This window comes from Chelonia mydas, chromosome 5 (genome assembly GCF_015237465.2).
Source record: "Chelonia mydas isolate rCheMyd1 chromosome 5, rCheMyd1.pri.v2, whole genome shotgun sequence".
In the NCBI taxonomy this organism is placed as follows: Eukaryota; Metazoa; Chordata; order Testudines; family Cheloniidae; genus Chelonia; species Chelonia mydas.
The window spans coordinates 6,113,308-6,127,121 of record NC_051245.2 but is presented as its reverse complement, the minus strand read 5'-3'; the positions used below and the strand labels follow the sequence as shown (position 1 = coordinate 6,127,121).

The 13,814-nt window shown below is 45.6% G+C and overlaps 1 protein-coding gene across 16 annotated transcripts in view; it reads left to right on the top strand.

Annotated features, from left to right (window-relative positions):
- CELF4 (CUGBP Elav-like family member 4) overlaps positions 1 to 9,268 on the top strand; it is an 870,133-nt gene extending 860,865 nt beyond the window's left edge. For 9 of the 16 annotated variants that reach the window (XM_027825733.3, XM_037902450.2, XM_007063304.3 and 6 more), the window contains exon 13: positions 8,867 to 9,268. The gene's annotated coding sequence lies outside the window, so the exon portion shown is untranslated. Of the gene's footprint in view, positions 1 to 6,902; positions 6,991 to 8,722 lie in introns of all 16 variants that reach the window. The other 7 variants (XM_043547126.1, XM_043547128.1, XM_043547125.1 and 4 more) reach the window with 3 other exon arrangements.
- Positions 9,269 to 13,814: the final 4,546 nt, after the last annotated feature.

The window sequence follows — 13,814 nt, the reverse complement described above, 5'->3', positions numbered from 1 at the left end:
TAGTCAGCCTTCTCCAGCCTGCCCTGGCTCTGGGTTCGGGAGGCCTGTCTACTCCCCACCTACTGGTGACAGGTTCAGGCCCTACCTCGCCATAGCCCTTCTTCCAAATGCCTCCCCACGCCAACAAAGCAGCCGACCGTGATGCCCTCCCACACCAACAAAACAGGTTGACCAAGGGCGGTTATTGGTTTTTTTTTGACCAACTCTAAATGTAATGTAAGTAACTTAAAAAAAACCTCCCATAACATCCCCACAAGGGATGTAGGGTTACTTGAGCTCTGTGGCTGAAAGACATTATAGATATTAGCAGCAGCAGCTTTAATTTATCAGTAGGGAAACTGAGGCAAAGAGGGCAACCGTCTTGCCCAAGGACACCAAGCGCTGGCATTAGAACTCCAGAGGGCTGGGTTTTCATCACCTGACCGAGCGCACTGGAGCTAGCATTAACTTTCATGTGTGGCTGTATCTGTGTAATTGTCTGTCTCTCTATGGCGCTGGCCAGGAAACAAAATTTCAGTGCCACACAATTTTCCGGTTTATGGAAATTGTTTTCAGACAAGATGAAAATGTTCGCAGCTCTGGAATCCCTCAATATGTTGTTTTGAAAACACTAAAAGATGGTGTTTCAAAGCAAAATATGCCCCCTGCCACAGCCAGGCTGGGAGCTGGGACTCACTCACTTCCCCAACTCCTAGGCCGGTTTGTTTCCTGGGCTGGCCCAATCCCAAGGCAGCTCGCTTCCCAGCTTGCCCAAGTCGGGGAGCCAAGGCACCAGCTCCCCAGGTGCCAGCTGGCCTGGAAGCCCTGAGGTCCCTGACACCAGAGCAATCTGCGTGGAGGGCTGCCCTGGAGCTGTGGACCTGGTAAGCCTGGGATCGCCAACAGCCTATCCAGCATGGCATCCTGCCTGCGTTCCATGTGAAGTTCGTCAAAATCAGCAAATGCCAACGAAAACAATGTTTCATTGGAATTTTTCTGACCATCGCTAATATATATAGTAGACTGTAGCCATATGGGGGGGGGTGGTACATATATAATTTGCATACATGTGCGTACATAGGTATATAACTTATATATGTACACACACACACACCCCATCTTTTTTGTATCCTTGTCCTTTATTTGTTAAAATGAATCTTATGTCAAAAAAAACCCAACTATTGTGGTTTTAACTAATAAAGCTCTCACCTCGCACACGAGAACAGGTGAGGCGCTAACATCGACTATTGTCTGGTGGAAATGGCCAGGCACCATGAAATAGCGAGCCAGGACCTAACACTGGTATTGGGAACCCTCCGCCACACTGGCCTGCCCCTAATCAGACACTCCTGCTCTGGCCGCCTGGCCCCAGCTGTGCAACACCATCAATGGCCCTTCAAGGGCTCGTGTCAAGCATGCAATGCCTCAGTGGTGAGCCAGGGAGTGGAGCGCAGATGACCTGTTCAAGCTGCGGGGGGGCGGGGGAAGGGGAAGATAGGGCACCCGCGCCAGAAAGAAACGGCCTAGGAGAGCAAAATTGATAGAGGAAGTCAGAGAAAAGACAAAACAAGTGTAGAGATAGGCCAGGAGAGTGCAAGATCCTGGGGTGTAATAAAACAAATATTGACTGCCCCCAGGACCAACAGCTGTAAAGAACTGTCACGCAGGGGAAAATGTAATTCTTCCCCCTCCCCTGCTTGAACATGCAACACACCAGAGCTTGGGTTGGTTTGTTTTTTTTTCCCATCAGGACAATATTTTATAGCTAAAGCCTCCCAGGCTGTCCATAGTTGCATGTATTATCTTTATGTGTGTAGCATGTATGGCTCTGTCTCTCCTACACACACACAGAGCCCTCCTTTCCAAAAGCCATGGGATTGCATTGGGGCTTGGGGCCCTATCTGTCTGAGTGGGGCTGTGTAGCTGGGTGTATGGTGTTTAGCTGGATGGTGACAGGATGGTACGGAGTGGTATAAAAGTTTTAGCAGCAGTGCTTGGGATGAGCCCAGTGCTAATAAAGCACAATAGCGTGGTGGCAGCCCTGGGGTGTTGTCCGTTTGGTAGAGGAGATGAAATCCGCGTGAGTCACTTCAGGGAAGGGGCCCCTTGCAGATGGGACAGTGCGAAAGAAGCAGGCGGAGAGGTTTGACTGAGGCGATGACCAAAAGGGAGATGGCTGGCCTCTCCGACTGAGCAAAAGGGAGAGCTTGGGTGCGGGGACAGGAGCAGACAAGAAAGGAAGGGCAGCGTTATGAAAGACCCTAGAAGCACAAAGCAATGAAATGAGGGGAGTGAGGGGAGGGCCAGAGAAACCCTTTAGCTGCACCAGCCCCAAGCAGGAACTGTGTCTGAGTCGCAGTCCCTCCCCCACGCTGGGAGTGACACAAAATATGTGAGCAGGGTAGTGTAAAGCCTGATCTTCCTGAGATGGTAAAAGCTGTGGGGGCAAGGCCCATGTCTACCTCTCTGTTTGTACAGCGCCTAACACAATCGGGCCCCAATCTCAGTCATAAATATTCAATAGTGACAAGAATGATCCTTCTCCATTGAAGTCAGTGGGAGTTTTGCCCTTGACTCCGATGGGAGGAAGTCACAGACCTGGATTTAACAACAGTCCATAGGAGATGGCGTAGTCTTAAGAGCGGGCATGGCGGAGGGGCCCTGATTCTACAGCCAGTCGGGTATGAATCTGCCATGGCAAGAAAGCCACATGCATTGCGTGGAGTAAAATGCTAGGAAGTGCTTGACCATCCCAGAGAGTAAGAACTGCAGCGTGCTTTTGTGTTACTACTGGGTTGAAAGGAATCTGCATAAAAAGCAAGGACGGGGAGTGAAGAGAGGGAGATGTTCAGACACAAGAGAATTCCTCAGTCAACTTTAACATCCTGCAGTCTTTACTCAGGCAAAACGCCCACTGAGTCGAACATAACACCCACAATGACGTCCCCTCACTATCAGGAACTACGAGTGCAGCTTAAGAGCCTCCTTCGGAGGTCGCTCCCTGAGCCCCGTGCATGCTGGGACAGGACTTGGGGCATTTCGTGTGGGCTGCGTGAGCACTCAGCCCCGGTGAAAGTCTCCCAGCGCAGAGGGCGTGCACCATTTCAGTGGGAAACCGGTCTGCTGCAGAAACACCCACTCAGATCTCAAGCCTACCCTAGCCATCACCTCTCTCTGGGCAGGGACCTGCCAGCCACTGCCTCCTGAGCGGGGAGTTTAGGCTAGTGCACACTGCGACTGCCGTTCACCCCGTGCTCTTTGCTTTCTCTCCAAGGCCCATGGCAGTGCTGTACCAGGGCCCATCCAGCGCACAGCATATTTATTCAAGGAAACATGTAAAGCAATAACGGGGTCTAAATGCTCCTTGCTCCCTCATACCAGAAGTCGCCCGTCATTCCTATGGGAACCCTGATAGGTTCTAGTCCTTCCAACCCTCCTGTAGCGTTGGGTCCCCCCGAGGATCAAAGGTAAGGGCCATTTGTTGTATCAAAAGGAAGGCCTCCTCTTTCCAGTCAAGTTGGACCTTTTATACCAAAAGCCCTTTCTTTGTCTCCTTGGCCTCTGGTACCTGTTTGCACCAGTACCTGCAAACCAGCCCAGGGGGTGGTACATTGCTGGAGCTGTTTACAATCCCAGGGCCTGCAGTAATCCCCTCCCGGTAGTAGCTGTGGTAACTCCTTCATGGAGTAGAACTCAACCCCCTAACCCACAACATTCCTACATATAATAAAAATAAGTCTTCAACAATACCGCCTGTGGTTGGAATAGCTGTCACACCGCCTTGTGCTGGCTCGCTACGTGGGCGTGAATTTCACCTAATAGTGCAGCTGTAGGCAATAAAGCATAGACAGTGGCCACCCTCGAAAGTTTTCCAGTGGTGCCTTTAATGTGGTGTGTCCTCTCCAGCAGCAGAGTCCAGGCAATACCGGGGGGAAGCTGCCGTAACAAAGAGAGCTGGAAATGTTTTTAGGGTCACCCACTGTAATCACGCACATTCCAGCTGCGTCTCAGGGCCCTGATTAAAGACATCCTCAGTAACTAGGGTCTCAACGGTCGATGAGAATATTGCCAAAGGACTGCTGTAAAAGACTTCCCAGTAGAGGCTTGGCCGGTGTGAAATTACAGGGCACAGTTGGCCTTAGCCTGTTACGTAGAGGCACACTCCGGCTCGGCGTTCTAGCTCTCAGAGACGTGTTGCACCATCACTTCTTGTAGCCAGTCTCCAAGGACGCAAGGCATGCACTCCCTCTCGCTTTGTAACAAAGCCTCACAAGTCCCAACGGCCCCATTTCCGTATCAGGCTGTAGCCCTGTCTTCATAACCCTACCATCTTTATTCATGAATGGGACGGCTTCTCTCTTAGCCATACCCAAAGCTTTTATCTGCTCCCAGAGAAGTGAACTGCTTATGAAATAGATTTGGTTGATTTTTATTTGAATGCATTTGTTTGTTTGTTTTCAGTGAGTTTTAATCATTTATATATGTATAGGTGTGTGTATACATACGTGTATATATATATATATATATATATATGTATACAGATATATATTTGTTGTCACATTCCCAATGTCTGAAATTTTAATCTAAAGGCAGAGGTACTGTGTTTGCCATTTCAGAGTTGACACACAGTCTCCGCCTAGTCCATGCATTAGGGAAGTTTGCAGTGTTGGTGTAGTCATGTTGGGCCCAGGTTATTAGAGAGACAACATGGGAGAGGTACTAGGTTTTATTGGCTCAACTTCTGTTGGTGAACCAGACAAGCTTTTGAGCATACACAGAGCTTGTCTTCAGGTCGGGCCCGCCGAGTACCTTTCCCGGACCTGAAGAAGCGCTCCGTGTAAGCTCGAAAGCTTGGCTCTTTCACCAACAGGAACTGGGCCAATAAAAGATATTACCTCACCCACCAGGTCTCGCTGTGTATTAGGGGAAGCTTCTCAGCTAACATGCTGGACTAGGGTGTAATCTTGCAGTGTAGCCTTGCAAAGAGGGCAGGCCAATCCCAGGAGCAGAGCAGGAATTGAACGGCTACTCAGAGTCCCAATCCAGCCCCTGCTGCTGCATGTGGGAAGTGCGTTGAGTCGGCCTTTCCCCTCTGCTCCAGCTTAGCCACACTGTCCAGCATGTTCGGTGGGCGAAAGGAGATCTAAGACTCAGGTCAGCACTCCTGACCCTGCAGTACCTGCTCTCCCCTACTGGTGGTCCTCACAACACAGGTGCAAGCCCGAAGAGATATGGTGGCCCCTTACAGCTTTTTCTTCTGCTGCACATCTATCAGAATTCACAAGCTGGCCCGGTGTGACTAGTGCTGACTTTTTAATGGTGACTGTGGGGCGTGAGATACAGCAGCCATCCTACAATCCCTTTAGGGTGAGGCCTCGTGCGCCAGCACTGACGGGAGGTTTATTCTAGCGCTACCCTCTCTTTCTGTAGCAGAAACAGAGCTGAACCAAAATCCTGTCTGGGTGCATACATTCACCTCTGTACCAGGCATCATCCAAACACAAGTTCAGATTCAAATTTTGAACGTGCAAGATCCAGGGGTTTTGGTCTGCCGATGGTAGTGACACAGACTAGGTAAATCCAGTGTAACAGCAGCAATCGGTGCAGTTACTCCAGATTTACCCTGCTGTAACAGAGAGCAGAGTCTGGCTGCTGGAGCCAAATCCAGAGTTCAGATCCTGGGTTTTGTTCAAGGCCGTCTCTATTCTGGATAACACAAACCCTTCCCCTTGCCAGCACACACAGTTTGGCTTTGAGCAAAACCCAATGGAAAGAATCCTCTCTGTCTTAGACTCTAGTTCTGAAGTCATGCAAGCAGGCCAATGTCCTTGTGACAAAAGAATGTGCAGTGAAATTCAATAATGTGCAGTGACTTTTCAGGACTAGGCATGCTGGTGAGAAATCAACCCGCCTATGGGATAGGAAGCAAACACTTGAAGTACAGGACTTCTAGCTGTTGGTTGAGCCCGCTACTTTATGTTTCATTGTGTGCAGTGACTTTTAGGGACTTGATCTTTGCAGTGCTCATTCAGGCAAAACTCCCAGAGCAAGTTACAGGCAGTTTTGCCTGGTCAGGACTGCAGGGTCAGGAGGATATGGGCAGTCCAGGGGGCATTTTGCCTGAGGGAGGATGTGGGATCAGGCCTGTAGGTGGAATTTTGGGGGTTTTTTAGGCCATATCAAAACCACGGGGGAGTAAATTCACATAACCACACCAGCTGTGCCGCTGTTCTGAGCTTCTCATCATACAACCCCTTAAAGGGACAGACACTAGTTCCTTTTTCTCAACAACCAAAGCAGTCCCTCTTCTTTTACTCCACCAGCCCTTTAGCTTTTCAGCTGCAAACAGAGCAGCGGAGAACCTGATCCAGAGCCCATTGAAGTCAACGGAAAGGCTCCAATGGGCTGTGAATCAACCCCTTACTGAAGAGCCACTTCCCGGGAGTTTGTGGGGAGGGGTGGCCCGGGGAAAGACGGTTGGAACAAAACCACGGCGGTTGGCAGCAAATGTATTTTCCAGCCGCAAACCGATCTGTGTGTGCTCTCATCCATTCAGCGCATGCTCTCCTCAGCAGCCACGGCATAATGTTTTGTTCCTGTTCACTGTTGTTCATGTGTCCACATAAACTGTGTGTAATATGTCTTTGTCCCCTGCTAGGCCTCCTCCATTATTTTTCCCTCTTTCTTTCATTTCATTTTCCTTCTTCTTTCGTTTTTATCGTTTAATCGCAAGTATTTTCACTAGAGCTTTTTGACGGATGCTGTTTGGTACTTTTTTTTTTATTATTTCTATTATTATTTTGATATATATCTTCTTCCCCCACCTTTCCCTTTTTCCACACTATATATAAATATATATATATATATAAAAAAAATCTTTTCTTCTTTTGTCATTCAATCAAATTCCAACAAAACCAACCAAGAGCCAGTCAAATCCACCACAGTCTCGAGCTGAGCTAGGAAAAAAGTTCACGTAATGACATGAAAGTGGAGAATACAGTCCCCCAGTCCGTAAGTTCAAATCAACTCGAAGTTGAAAGTGTGACATGATGGCGTCATGTAACAAGCTAAGAATTGGTTGCATGACATGCCGTCAAGTTTCGTGCAGGTGCCGTATTTTTCTTGGATGTTGTATCAGTTGATGATTGGCCAGTCATGATCACATGTGCCTTTTTTGACTTTGTGCTGCCACGATTTTTTGCTGTGCTCATTTTCGTTTTGTTTGGTGCTTGCAGTGGTTTCTTTATTTGTCGTTTAATTTCTCGTCAGCGTTTTATGCTTCTTTAGATGTCACATAGAAGGAAAAAAAAAAAGATGGATTCCTAATTCTTTAGCAAATGGGATTGTTATAACTGTACTAATATTTTACCAAAAAATGAAAAAAGAAAACGCGTGGTTGATTTTTTTGCACTTGAAAAATATTGTGATTTTATTTTTTTTTTCCGGAGAATTGGGGGCCTTTTTCAATTGACACCTTTTTTTTTCCCTTCGGATATTTCAAATCACTCTCCAAAATTTTTTTAAAAAGTAATGATAGTAACAGTCGTGTAAAAACAATAGCTATCCAACCAAAAAGCAACCTAGAGAAAAGCCTGCGGCCTCTTGTGTGCCTTTTCAAGAATTCCTAAATCTAAGGTTCCACATTCCAGCCACTTCTGACAAATTATTTGTTTGGGGTAAGGGAGGGATTGTTTTGAGGGGGAAAAAATAATCCTGATAAAAAAGCAAAATGCATCTTTTTGTTTACAACTGAAAAAGGGTCCTTGACGAGTGTTTTTTTATTTTTTTATTCTCTTATTCTTATTATTTTTGGTGTTGTAATTGTTTAGACTGCTGTGTACGGTTTGCTGTTTGTTGAACCAACAGTGTGAAAAACCTGCCAGCATGGATTGATATTCCGCATGACACTTTTCCACCAGAGTGGACCTTTTGCAGTTTCTAAGTTTCTTGATGTAATAAATCACCAAGTGTATAAGAAGAACCTGCTTGCTAGAAAGAGATAAGAGCTAATCCGTAATGATTAAGCATCCTACTTAAATGTCAAGTCTAGTCGGATCATGATTAAATTTTTTTAAATAACTTTTTTATTTAAGAAATGTTAGCTTTACTATTTTTTTCAAAAGTTCATTCCAACTGATTATTTTTCCTTTTACCTCCCATGAATTGCCTGTTCAAAGTGTTACTTTCTGACATTCACAAAGGAATATCCATTAATGACAGCTATTTCTCCATGGAAAGTCCATATATCATCATATACAGCACATGGTTAAAATTTAGAGCAATTTTTCCTAGAGACTTCACACGCTAGAAAGTCCAACCAAGCAAGATTGTGATCTGGCTTTTTCTTTTAAGTGCTACTTTACAAAGTATATATCTGTACATATATATAGATGTGAGTATATATATTTCTATGGATATATATCATTATTATTAAAAATGCAGAAGGAGCAATTGTATTTTTCTTTATCATGATCTTGACTGCCTTGCTCACTTTGGGTCTGAGCCAGTTCCCAGTGAAGTCCATGAGAATCTTTCCATTGACTTTAGTGGGAGTATACCTCAAAAACAAACTCCAGAGCAAGAGCTCAGTCCTGTTTCCACTGAATCTGAGAGCGAAACACATTCACTTTCAATGGAAGCAGGATTAGGCCCAAAAGAACAGGATTTTTATTTTTAAGGCCTTTTTTATTTGTTTACTTTGCCTTTTTAGTTTAATTTGCAATGATCTTCTTCATTTTTTTAGGGCAGCAGCTGAATGGGCCACATTTAGAAATATATATATATATATATTTTAAAAAAACAGGAACTGTTGGATTACACCTTTGACATATCAGCAAATATCAATCAAGCTGAAGACTTCAGACTTATTCTCTCTTTGATTGTTTAGACTGTAACATTTCTTCAAGAAAAGTATCACGTCTGCTGACTTCGAAGGACACGGGCTGGAAACAAACAAAAATTAATAAATAAATCAGAACAGGAACAAGATCAACCAGGATTTCTGAAGAGACATTGATATCACCACAGCGGCTTTTCTCCAAACAGGAAATGCAAACCTGGATACGGACAAAGGAGTGCCTGTTTGCCACCAAGGATGCGGCTACCATGTTGACCCCATGGTAACGGTCACTGAGCATCTTTATCTGTCATTCCTTAGCTATATAGGGACCAAAGGACAAAACTTTTTATCGCAGACTTGTAGCTGTATGTAAAATATGGAAGTTCTTTGCTTTTCTCTGAGCTGTTCCTAAAACAGTTTTTGAGAGCAATTATATGAAATATGTAAAAATTAAAAAAAAATGCTTAAATGCTTTTAAAATGGCAAGATAATAGTTCTTTGATACTTTGGGAGGTTCTTTGGTTATACATTAATTAGAGTCTATGAAACTTTCATATGGTTTTCTGTATAATACGTAAGAATCGCGCTGCTCAAAGCAGGTAAGATGATGTCTGTGAAAAGCAAAAAAAAAAGTAAGTAAATAAATAAAAAGGCATAGCAAAGAGAAAAGAAAGATGGTTGATAGTGAAAAACAAAAAAGGTTTGTAAATGCTTCTAACTCTCCCCATTTAAAATCCTAATAGTTGTACAGAATTTAAAAAAGAAAAAAACTTTAAAATACCTATATCATAGAAAAAAAATTAGACAACAAAAAGCAAAAAAAAAAATACTACATAGAAGTTAGCGTTAATGCTAAAAACAAAGATGTTGTAGAATTGTAATTTTTGTAGAGTTTAGACTGAGCATAAATTCCTACTCTCTGCCAACTGCTGTTGGATGCTGTTATTTATCGAGGAGAAAAAGAAGAGAAATGGCTATTTTGGCAGCTTTTTTAACTGCAAGCATTCCAGCTATTAACAAAAATAAACAAACAAAACTCGATTCTTGTAGACAACGCAAATGGGAAACAAAACAGCTGTCTTTTTATCAGATGCCGTTCTAACTTGAACAACAAAACCCAGCTACACGCTTCATGTCTTCATGATCTGCTGTCCGCAAATTCCCATCATCCTCTGCTTCAGTAGCTTCCATATTTGCTCTAGAAACCTTCAGGGCAAGGGGTTAGCCTAGAACCTTAATCTTAAAAAAGAAAAAATAATATAAAAAAATAAAAATAAAAAATAACATAAAAAAACAAACAATCTCTTTGAAGAATTTCTGAAACTGTTTACAAGGAATTTTGAAAAACAGGGGGATGTTTAAAAAAAAGAGATGCTGGCTCTGTTTTTCTGTAAATAAATTTGCATATTTTGTAGGACTTTTAATTGTAATGATAGAGAAAAAAAACAAGGAAAACTATTTAATGAAAGCACGATATTTATCTTTGGTAAATGACTTTAGAGCAGTTAAAAAATAAGACATTGCTTTGAAAAACTGAATCAGAAAAAAACAATGAATTATTTAAGAACACATATATTTTAAAGTATATCATATTTATTATAATTTATTTCCACTGTATTCAGACTTGATTTGCATCATTCTCATTCGTTTTAGTTGAACTAAGAAGAGTGTGATGATTATTTCTGATTCTTAATTTAAATCTTAGTTTGTTTTAATTGATTTGGGGTTGTTTTTGTTTGCTTTTTAAATAATGTTATTGTTATCTTGGCCTTTTTTTAACACCTTATTGGGTCTGATCTTACTGCCCTTACTCTGGCAAAACTCCCTTTGGGTGACAGCGGGTGTTTCATCTGAGTAAGGACAGCAGAAACGAGCCCACAGCCAGGAGGTACAGATGTGTAATGCAGCTGCAGTTCCATACAACTGCTCTTTCACTCTCAATTCCCTAAAACTCCTTGTAATCTTCTGTAATTATTGAATGACGCTTTCCAGCTTAGCCCTAAATAAAGCACAGTTTAAAAAAAAAAGCCATGTTCTTTACTTCTTGATGGCTTTCCTCAATGTGTTTGCTCTGAGAACAAAATGAATCTATTTCGACTTTTTCATTAATATACATTGTTTGAGTATCAGAACAAATCCCTTTGTTATATAAAACATATCTCGTTGGATTGAATTAATGACATGGTTTCATTTAATGTCTGCTTGATATTCCACTGTGGTTTACCTTAAACCTGGTAGGTTAGAACATCAAATAATGGTACATACAAATTAGAGGCATCACAGTTCCTATTTGAAGCCTGTTGTTTGATTCACACTTATGGTTTTTTCATGCTGATGAGTGCAGAGGCTAAAGCTCAGGACTTTGCTCCTTTTGCTGCCTTGGGATAACTGTGTGAAACTTACCAGGCTCTGGGAGTGAGGCTCAGGTTTTCCTCAGAGCAGCCCTCACGTCTCTGCTTTTGGATGATTTTTAATGCTAGCTGCAGACCAGCTGGCCTGAGCGCACGGCGGAGACTCGGGAAATCTGCATTCTTTTCCTGGTTCTCCCAGCGGCCTGTGGACTTGGACAAGTTGCACCCTTTATAAATGGGACTCATGGTGCTTACCGCTCAGTGGAGGCAATGAGAATGTGTAAGTGGAAAGGGTTGGTTTTTTGCCACTAATAGCTATTGATGGGTCCAGTTATTTACAGGAAAGAAACAAATGAAACTGGAGGGAGATGAGAGAGATATTCAGGGATGTGGAAAGGGTTCGTTATTTTCTTCTCGGATGAAGATGAATGCACAGCACATTCGAACACACACAAGCTCCATCTCTGCCTCCTGGTGCAGAGGACATGCTACGGCAGACTGGGTAGGGGTAATAAGCTATGAAGCCTTTCACCACCCTGATCACTGGCGCAAAACCGATTCGGGTGGGACTCGGTCTCTAGTGAGACAGCGGCTGCATTATAGAGCCCATCAGAGCAACCGGCAGGCTTGACAGAGAGAGAAAGAGAGAGTCGATCCCAACCTGGGCTGGATGGTGCTGCACAGTGCTGGTATGGCTTGGCCTCCTCTCAGGGGCTGCACAGAATGGGGGTAAAAGTCCTTATGTGATGGCCCCCCCAGAGCCAAGGCTCAGCAGCTGAGGCTGTAACAATTCATATCCTCTGTGGCTCGGCTCGGAGGGGACCTGCAAGACACACTCACCAGGAGATGACACTTGCTTGTGAGTGGCCCTAGGACAGGACACTCAAGGAAGGGCCCCTTGGCAATCCGCTTCTTCCCCCTCTTCTTGCTTAAAGTCCTGCACCTGGTTGTCTTCACTGCTGCACAGCTGTGAGGATGCAGATGGTAAATGGACGCAGGTTCCTATCCATAATCAGCAGCTGATCGCCTCGCCTTCAGACAGCGACCAGGCTGAGAATGAAAGAGGGGAATCACACAGACTCTGAAAAATGCCATTAACAAATGTGGGGAAACTTTAGTTCAGCAGGTGAGACCTGGAACAACAAAGGAGGCGCTACAGATCATTGCCCCTCTTCCATCCCTTTTTCCCTGGTGATCTTTCCAGCGCTGTGGATCGCCTCTGCCCCCAACCCTGCCTCTCTGACTTCCCAGTCTCCTACTCCCACTTACCTGCAGACCCCCCATCTCGTGTCACTTGGACCCCCTTTGGGGGCTGCATGTTATGTAATGTAATTAAAAGAGAATAACAGCTCAATCCAGATCAGTCAGTCTCTTTATCCCAAGAGCGTCTAACCCCGGGGTGGGCAAACTACTGCCTACAGGCTGGATCCGGCCCACCAGCCATTTTAATCCGGCCCTCAAGCTTCCGCTGGGAAGTGGGGTCTGGGGCTTGCTCCACTCCAGCACTCCAGCCAGGGAGCAGGGTTGGGGGCCACTCCATGCAGCTCCCAAAAGCAGCAGCATGGCCCCACTCCGGCTCCTACGCTAAGGGGCCATTCAGGGGGTTCCACTCTGCATGCTACCCCCGCCCCAAGTGCCACCCCCACAGCTCCCGTTGGCCAGGAATCGCAGCCAATGGGAGTTGCAGGGGCGGTACCTGTGGACAGGGTAGCGCGCAGAGCCACCTGGCCGCACCGCCGCATAGGAGCTGGAGAAGGGACATGCCACTGCTTCCGGGAGCCACTTGAGGTAAGCACCACCCAGAGCCTGCACCCCCGAGCCTCTTTCTGCACCCCAATGCCCTGCCCCAGCCCCGATCCCCCTCCCGCCCACCAAACTGCTCGATTCCAGCCCAGAGAACCCTCCTGCACCCCAAACACCTCATCCCCAGCCCCACCCCAGAGCCTGCATCCCCAGGCTGCACCCCTTCCTGCACCCGAACCCTCTGCCCCAGCCCTGATCCCCCTTCCGCCCTCTGAACTCCTCGGTCCCAGCACCCTCCTACACTCCAAACTCCACATCCCCAGCCCCACCCCGAGCCCACACCCCCAGCCAGAACCCTCACCCCACCGCACCCCACTCCCCTGCCCCAGCCCCTTCCCACACCCTGAACTCCTCAGCCCCAGCCTCACCCCCACCCCAGAAGCCACACCCCCAACCAGAGCCTTCACCCCCTCCCACACGCCAACCCCAATTTTGTGAGCGTTCATGACTCGCCATACAATTTCTACTCCCAGATGTGGCCCTTGGGCCAAAAAAGTTTGCCTGCCCCGGGTCTAATCCACAACAAGAATTGGCCTTTGGGACAAAGTGAGTAAATTAATTGTCATTTGGGCATTAAACTACATCTGATTCCTGTGTCCTGTCTGAAGCATACCGCAAAGAGCAGGAGGAAGATTGATCACTACTAGAGATGGAGAAGTTGGGCTATGGACAAAAGCCACAAAACAATACTGTTACCACCCACTTTGATGTCCCAGACAAACTCTGAAAGATACTTGACAGAGATGTAGCGGAGACAAAGACTATGTTAATGGAATCATGTCGAGAACTGTCACGAAGGATGGGCTTCTTTGGGGAGAGACACAGCGGTGGGTAAGGAGGGC